Source organism: Dermacentor andersoni, chromosome 10 (assembly GCF_023375885.2).
Source record: "Dermacentor andersoni chromosome 10, qqDerAnde1_hic_scaffold, whole genome shotgun sequence".
Lineage (NCBI taxonomy): Eukaryota > Metazoa > Arthropoda > Arachnida > Ixodida > Ixodidae > Dermacentor > Dermacentor andersoni.
In genome coordinates, this window is record NC_092823.1 from 104,869,746 (window position 1) to 104,878,970 (window position 9,225).

Genomic DNA, 9,225 nt, shown 5'->3' on the forward strand with positions numbered 1-9,225 from the left:
CTCAATATTCTTCAATAATACATTCAGATTGTTTTTGCATCTGGTTGACCGGCCTGATCAACGATGTCCCCGTTAAGCACGCAAACGATTAACCCTAACATGATTTTGATGATTAAGTGCAGGCGTACTCAGTCGCTAGAATAATTCCTTCTGATAATTAGGTGACATATTTAAGCGCTCATTTTAAAGCGTGTAATTTATTGTCGTAATGCTTAGTATCGTAATGCTCAGGCGATTGAATTGGTTCAGTTCATACGATCCGGATTGCATGAATGTGCAACACCTATCATTCTTGATCGCGATCGAAAAGTTTCATCTTTGTGGGGCTTCATCATCATCGAAAGTGCACGTATTGCACAAGTATTAAACGACCGACAGCCAAAGCGATTCAAACGACCGCTGCCTTCCTCTCGAAGCCCAATTCGTGAGGTCTAGATGCCACAGAGTACGGTCCGCGTGTTTTTTGAAGGTGTAGGCATTCCTTTTCCTACCTAATGAGGAAACCTGTCTGTCTTGTAAGACAAACCTTATACAGAAATTAATGTATAAAACAAAAATTCGAAAGCAAGAACGTTGGGGAGAAGTTTCAAACCTACGATCCCACACTCAGACGCATAGTGTCTTACCTACTGGGCGAAACAGCCACTGTTTTTAATACATGGTAGCAGAATCTTCAGCAAAGCAGAAAACAGAATGCGCTAGAGAAATTTAAAGTGACTAAAGATACATGCAGAAACAGACAAGCACGTATGAGCGTCCAAAAAAGGCATCCAGTCCGGAATTTTTCTTGTGCAGCGTGTACACTACGAACCTAGGCAGCAGATTCCCGAAAAAAAAGAAGACCGAGTGCTTCGCGGTGGTTCAGCGTGCCTGGCTATGTAGGCCAAGTACCAGCAACATGTAATACGGCAGGTTAGAGGAATGTTTAAAAGGCAGGAAACGGATTGCAAAATATTTGCGAAGATAATAGCTAATGCCCTTCAAGACGTAATTAGATCAGTAGTTGGACATCATCAAACATGTCGCATTAGAGAAAGATCAAGCCAGACGAACATTCACGTTGTGTGGTCTGTGCTAGAGTTCTAGTTGGCTTGGCGAAAGCATTCGATAAAGTTAATCACTAGTTCTTGTTTCGTGTGTTACAATTCGCAACTAGTCTGTGGCAAGCCATTTGCCTCAGTCTATTTTTGCATACAGCTAGCTCACCATGTATTTGCACATAATGACACTTAACGCACAAGGATTTCGTAGCAGAGATAAGCAGAGAGAAGTAATTCATTTCGCCTGCGAGAAAAAAGTCGACCTCCTCTTTCATGAGGAGTGCAACTTGAGAAACAAAAAGGAAGTTAAAAGTTTTTTTTTTAATTTTGTGTAAAACTTATTTTTCATATAGCCCCGGGAGATGTCGCGTTGTAGGAGTGGTGGTTTTTCGTAGGGTGCTTCTAATGGAAGTCAGCACCTATTTGATTTGGGAGGTCGTGTAATAGCTTTTGATTTTTTCTGGGGCAACAGTAAAGTTCGGACATTGAACGTCTATGGACCCGCCGTACGTTCAGACCGCAATGACTTCTTTGCGAGACTCACGCCATTTTTATTAGACAACCACCCATTCTTTATCATTGGTGATTTCAACTGTGTGCTCGACCATGTGCGGCTCAAAAGGGCCAAGACAATGCTTCCAATGCGCATGCAGCTGAATTAGCTCGTATAGTGAAAGAATACAACTTATCGGATGCCTGGGTCTATATGCATGGTGGAAGTTGTGGCTCCACATGACAGCTAAGGCAATTGCGATGTCGTCTAGATCGAATGTATTTCCCCCCTGAATTAACAACGCAAATTGTCAAGTGCAGCATCCTCGATCTCCCCGCGGACGCCGGGCACATCTCAGATCATTGAGCTTTCGCTGTCGTGTTGAACCTCGAAGGAAGGCCAGGTGAACGCACTGATACGTGTAAACTAGACATTGCTTCTTTGCGTGACCAAGCGACCCTAACCGAACTAAAAGCGTCAATAGCTACAACAGTATGCGATTATGAATATAATATCGAAGCGTGGGATACTCTAAAGGGAAGGTGGAGGTCAGCATGTATAGCAGCTAGCAGGAAACGAAAAAGAAAAGAAACTGAACAGCTTTGTGAGTGCCTGAGAAGGATAAGAATAGTACGAGATGGTGGCTCCCAAACACAGTTAATGCGCGAATGCCATCTGCGTGAGCGATACCGTAGACTTATGATCTGGTATCTACGCACCTCTGCTAAGGCGTGGATGACGAACAGGCCAATTTCTGATCCTGAGCTACTGCAGCTGGCTTGTACGTCCAGCAGGAGGCAAAATGGCAGCTCTTTTATTGAAAAGGTTATAATAGAAGATGGCACGGAGAGCGGTGCAACACGAGATATCGAAATAATTTTTTGGAACTGGTTCTCAGACGCATTTTCATCGGCAAAGATTTACAATGCACAACTCTTGCGTGAAAAAATCTCGGATTTTTGCGCTAATCTACCTCAAGTGGAAGATACAGAAGGCCAAAGTTTTTTATCTCCAACAAATCTGCAAGAAGTTTGATGTTATACGATCTATGAACAGCGGATCAACACCCGGTTCAGATGGCTTACCAGCCGAATTTTACCGTTCTTGCTGGGAGGAAGTAGCCAATGCTTTAGTGTCACTCCTAAACGGCATTCTTGCAGAGGAAGGTATTCCTAAATCGTTTAATCGGGGCCGCGTAACACTCTTACCAAAGCCAGACTCTGACCTTGCAGAACCTTCAACCTGGAGGCCCATAACGCTGCTCAACACAGACTATCAAATATTGACAACCCTTCTAGTAAATCGCATGAAGATATTTTTGCCGAAAATAGTCATTGTACATCAAACATGTTCCGTGCCTGGTCGGAGTATATTTTCGTCTTTCACCTTAACCCGTGATATACAATACGCAACAGCGCATGAGGCCTTAGGAGTATTAGCGAGCTTGGACCAAGCCAAAGCGTTCTATCGCTTAGAACACCAGTACTTATTTGAAGTTTTACGATGCTATAACTTCCCTTAATAGTTTGTATGCATCCTGCGTATGCTCTAATTGTGAACAGCTGAGCTACAACTTAGCATTTTGACACCTAGATTTGATGTGACAAGGGGAGTGAGACATGGCTGTCCTTTGTCACCCATATTGTTTATGCTTGCGATTGACCCGTTGTTAAGGCGTTTTCGCGAGAGCCCGCTCGTAAGAGGTCTTCCTATGCCGGGAACAGGGTGCATAAAAGTATCGGCGTATGCGGATGACATCACTTTGTTTTACGGGATGGAAATCGTCTTGTAGAGGTATTTCGCATTTATAATCAATATGCTTCAATATCAGGGGGCAAAAGAAATATGACAAAATGTGAAGCACTAAATTTAGGTCGCGCTGAGAAAACACTAACAGGGGACGTTAAACAGACCGAGCATATGCAAATACTAGGCATCACATGTTGTACAAGTGGTGTTTCATCTCACACGTGGCGAGACATTGTCAGCTCCATTAAAGAATAGTCGGAAGCAGTGACTGCGTCGCCACTACCACTGGCAGAAAGGGCCTACTTTATTAAGAACGTATTGTGCAGTAAACTGTAGTTTGCTTCAAGGGTAGCTCTCCCGCCGTCATCAACAGTACGCGTAGTAAACTCACTTATTTTCCATTGGTTCTGGCTAAACAAGTCGCAATACCTAGCGCAACATTTTTTGCGTCTGCCGAAATCTAGCGGAGGCTGGAGGTTGCCGTGGATAGTTACATTTGGCAGGCTCTTGTGCACTAAAAGTACATGTGATCTGCTTGATGACGATGAGTATTCAGGTAGGCCACTGCTCCTTTAATGGCTGAGCCATTACCGTCGAATGCCTATGCCGCAGAGTACAGGCAACTTGCTTGCGACAGCGGTAACGCCAGCACCGCAGTATGCGGCGGCTGCGCGCTTGCAAAGCCAGCTTGTACGACTAACAATTACAAAATGGCGTGCGACACCAGTTTCTAGGCTTTGTGAAATGTTGTGTCAGACAGCTGTACCTCCATGGACAGCTACTACACAAACATGGACAGCCGCGTTTCCACCTGCTTCGCCCTCTCAAGTGAAGGATTTTCATTGGCAATATCAGTGGTGCATTCTACCTACAAGAGAGAGGCTTGAACGCTGGCAGCGAATATGGTAGCGAATGATAAATGCGTGTATTGCGCACAAACATAGACCAACGTGCATGTAGTAAAGGAGTGCGTTGTAGCACGCACCTTCTGGAACCTAGTTGTAAGTATGTTTGGAATATCCATCGTGCGGCCACCACGCCGCCGAGATCGGTTGGCGAGTCTCGTCTACTATAGCGCTACCTACGTTCTGTGGTGCTTCCGCAACATTGCAGAACGATCTCGGCAGTCAAATAGAGCAATGTACCCCTGAATGCGGAAACTATGGGTGATAGTATGGGGTCATCCTGAAGAACAGTTGTTCAAACTCGGTGAAGCTGAGCTTCTTCGTCGCTGGTCTACGCGGTACATAACCATCTCCCGAGGCAAAGTCTTTCTACAGCCAGAATAATGCTCAAGTCTGTTCGCCTGAGCTGCGTCTTTGTATTTGTATGTGCCCCGGGTGTATCACAAATTCGAGGCTGACAATAATGCCTTTGCGTGGACGCTGTAATAATGTTTTGTTGTTGTTGCTGTTGTGCGTGGCAAAGCCAGTGTTAAGCAGACACCATTTATTATTTACTTTGCTAATCAGTTTCGTTCACATCAATTATGATGTATTACATGTGATATACCTTATATTGTACTTTACGTTCATACCACAGTTGTAAGCGTGCCTACGGGTGAATAAATGTCCTTGTCAACTTGCCGGGAAGATCAATGTACCCCAGTATGCAAAAACTACGGGTAATAAATAGTATGAGGCCATCTTGAAGAACAGTTCAAACTCGCTGAAGCCGAGTTTCTTCACCGCTGGTCTACGTGGTGCCTAACCGTCTCCCGAGGCAAAGTCTTTCTACAGCAAGAATTATGCTCAATTCTGTTTGCCTGAGTTGACAGTTTGTATTTGTATGTGCCCCGAGTGTGTTTCACAAATTCGAGGCTGACAATAATGCTTTTGCGTGGACGCTGTAATGATATCTTGTTTGTTGTTGTTGTGTGTGGCAAAGCCAGTGTTATGCAGACACCATTTATTATTTCATTTGCTAATCTGTCTTATTTACATCAAATATGATGTATTACATGTGCTGTATACCTTATATTGTAGTTTAAGTTCTTACCACAGTTGTAAGCGTGCCTACGGGTGAATAAATTTCCTTGTCAAATTGACCGGATGATCTCGTTTGAATACCTGGATGTTCTCGTTTGAGTGCCTGGAGAAAGACTCTTGCTTTTGGTTCAAGGTCACTTCAAGGTCGCCAACAACGGCAGCTGAAACCATTTCATGCTTAATAGTTGTGTCATCATCTGTCAGAGATGCACTAACAGCTCCTTAGGTCTTGTTGCAAGAGGTTGTTGAAGCCTTTCACTTTCTGAAGGCTCGTTTTAGTATGGCTTATATTTTCACTGCCTCCCGCAAATAAATTTCCGGTGCGCTGACAGACACGTTGTGTGTACGGTTGACTATTATCCTGCGCCTTATTTGAAATGTTATTACCTAGATGCACTTAAGAGCGTTCGTCGAATGATTATTCCTCGAGGGATAAATACTTTTTCTCTAAGTTACATAATTCAACCCTTCCTGCCAAAACCTCGCCAGAAAAATAAACGGCTGTTTCATGCCATGCTTAACATACTGTGCTTTCTGTCCACATGCTGAAATGATTGACCACTCTTATGTAGATTGTTAGAATGCCATGTCCTTCTAGGACAGTCTCCAAAGAACCCTTAAAAAAAATGTGGCCTAAACTCCCACGCTTGCGGAAAGTGTATATATCTGCACTATATGAATGTGGTGTATGGCAGTAGAAAACGAATGTCAAAGAAGGACAGTTTTCATGAAACTTTCTTGACAGAGTTGGTGATGGTGTAATAAAAGCCATCTTTAGAGCCGCAAATACAGCTGACTAGGAGCATAGTAGAATTCAGGAAAATGCCAACTTTGCGGAAATTTGTTGCCAAAAACGCCACATTCCCGATGTGTTTCGGTGGTCGCGGGATGCGCCATCCTTTGGGGGGTTCCTTCGCCGAACGAAATGTTACTGATCTCTGACGGCTCATGCACTTTGCGTGACACTGACAGATAAGGTGTCAGTGTGTTAATAAGCATAAGGAGTGATGAGGGAATATATGGGTCTCATTACGAATGAGAATTGTTCTACGCGGAGGGATAAAGTGTTAAAGAGTGAGAAGGGCTTACTTAAGTTGACCGCAGTAATTCTGATAAGGTTGATAAGGACCCGAAAGAGTTGGCAAGGGCCGGATCGAGTCCAATAAAAATTGATAAGCATCAAATTTGGCTGATAAAGTTGGGAAGGAAAGATGAGGCTTGATAAGGATCAAATTGATGGCGGTAAGGTTGATGATGATGATGATGACAAAATGTGTTTCTTGAGGTTGATAAAGACCGAAAAGGGTTCATAAGTGTGCGTACAGGTCGGATCAAGTTTGATCTGCATGATAGTGCCGTTTGCTACTGGTACTCTATCAGCAGAATTGTACTTAATTGGTACTGGATATGTTTTTCCTACATGAGGGAAACCTACCGCTTTGAATGAGTGGAAGGAAAGCAGATATTCGTTAACCCTAGTGACATCTTGCCTACCTGATCGAAACGTGGAGGTTCAAAGGTCAACGAAGTGGAATATCTTATTTTCAGTATCAAGGGGGGGGGGGGGGGGACTCCTTGACCTTCATATACATGCGTATTCCACGTTTTACAACTTGATAATGTCAATAGTAAATTGAAACTGATGAAGAGAAAGCGCAGGATCGTGCCACAAGCAACTAACAACACTGTTTGTCTGCCACACTAACATTCAGAATGACATTACAGTAAATGGTGGACTGAACGTAGACGACTGATGTATATTTTCTAGAATATACTAGTGTTAAAAAGGTTATGGTATACGCAGTATGTTCAATCTGAGAGGAAAAATTGTCATCCAGCCGTATGTAACACTAAGCTGCAGAGCAAGCCCATACGACGGCCGTCGTATGGGTTTAGCAGACCAGAACAATTCCTTTCTTAACTAAGAAACCCACATGAATTTCCTTTGTAGCATAGTGCTACAATTTGGTGGCTGATAATTTTCTGTTTCATATATCTCCCTCCACTATGTGGGATTCCGCATAACTGTTTAGCAGAACCTGTGGTCTAAGAGGGTATCCGAATAGGAAGAAAATGCAGTTTCAATGCGTGACAGGGACTAGCAGATACACTGATTAGGTCATAAAACTCGCTTGTATAAAGTGGGTCAGGGGAAATTCACAGCTGGAAGGTGAAATGTATATCCTTAGGAGAGCTAAGAGAGCCTGCTTTTTGCAGAGGAGAAGGTTATATTGATCACGGTAAAGCTATCAAGGATTTTTATGATGAATCTTAAGTGACAGATTAGTGCTCGATAATCTCTAAGGCGTCTATGTTATTGCGAACAGTGCCTTAGTAATGGTGAAATGTGAGACAAATGCTGGACGCGATCAGAGATTTCCCCGAGACATTCAAGTATTTGCGCGATGACGAAGGCACTGCTCCTTTAGATGCTGTCACTAGTATTCAACCACTTGCTATGAAAAGAATCATTGCATTGCATTGTAAGACAAGAGAAAATGCTACTTGCCAAGTTCGGATTCATGTTTAGAAAGAAGAACTCATTGGATTTACTCCTGACAACGACGGGAGAGGTCGAAATGTTTTGTTTTCACTCAAGTCCGCGCCGCCGACGCTTTCGCGTTTCAGTGGTTTCGTTATCGCGTAGTGCTGCGCTTGTTTTGCCGGCTCGCGAGACTCGCACAAACTGAAAGTAGCAAAGAATTCCATTTTCATGCGATGTCGCCGGATGCCCAAACCAGAGGAGGTGGTGGCCCGAACTGTCCACTCCACTTGACCAAAAGCAGTTGCAGCGCTGAATCCGCCGCACTGTCTTGGCTCGGTTTCTCCATGGCCACGCGTTTGCGTTCTGTGCGTAAAACACCGTACTGTAGGGAGCCATCGGCGGCAGCAAAGCTTGGTGATGGCACATGCAATGTCGCCATTGCGCTGGTTGGATGGCGGGAATTTGAAATGCGATAAAGGCATTCGGACCCTTCAGACGCAATTTTCTCGTAAACGAAGTCTTGTCTCGGCACAAAACAAACGTTTCAATGTTTCTGCAATGGTATTTAAACGGTCCACGCCGACTTAGTCTTTGCCTTTAGAGTCCCTTTAAGCAGTGCAGACATGGCATTTTCTAATTTTCATTTAAATATTTCATTTTATATAAATAGATGTCCTTGATGTATATAAAAAAATATTGGCATGCCTAGGATGTCTTAAATGTTTTGCTGTGATATCTTTTCTATGAAGAATTTTTTTATTTCTCTTCCCAGGAGGTGGCTCACCATATTGTCTAATGTCCAAGCAAAATTTGATCTTGGCGAAAATCCTAGGGACGCTATTATGAAATTTATAAGAATGATGACTTCTGGGGAGAGCTGTAGTCTTACCCAATTTTAAACCACTACAAACATGATACCGGCCAATTTCTAATTTTTGGGCGTTATTAATAGGTCCTTGACCTTTAAAAGAGAAAAATTAGAGTCAAGCCATGATGAATCACTCTAAATGTTTTACGGTAATAGCTTTTCTACGAAATAATTTTGGTTCACTTCCCAAGAGGCGCATGGGTGATGACGCCGAAGGTGGTCACGTTGGAGCAGAAATCACGGTTTTTTTTTACACTCACTCCTTCTCACTCACCCTTACTCTCTTCTGCTGCGCAGGCACATCGGACGACGCAACGTGTACAACGATATCAGACGACCGAAGGAGTAACTGGTGACTTTGGGCAACATGGTATGCTTTCGCTCTCATGGCTGGAACGTTACTGTCAGCCAATGTTTTTCCCATTTGCACGGCGAAGGGGCTTAAGTTATGCAGCTGCTAGAACTAATATGTTTTCAAATGAGCATTCACATCTCGAAATTATTATCGAGCACGACGAAGCGATCGGTCACTGTGTATCAACTTGCACTCGTTGTACGACAGTTGTACTGCACGCTGCAAGAGAAAAGCGCTCTAAGTGAGA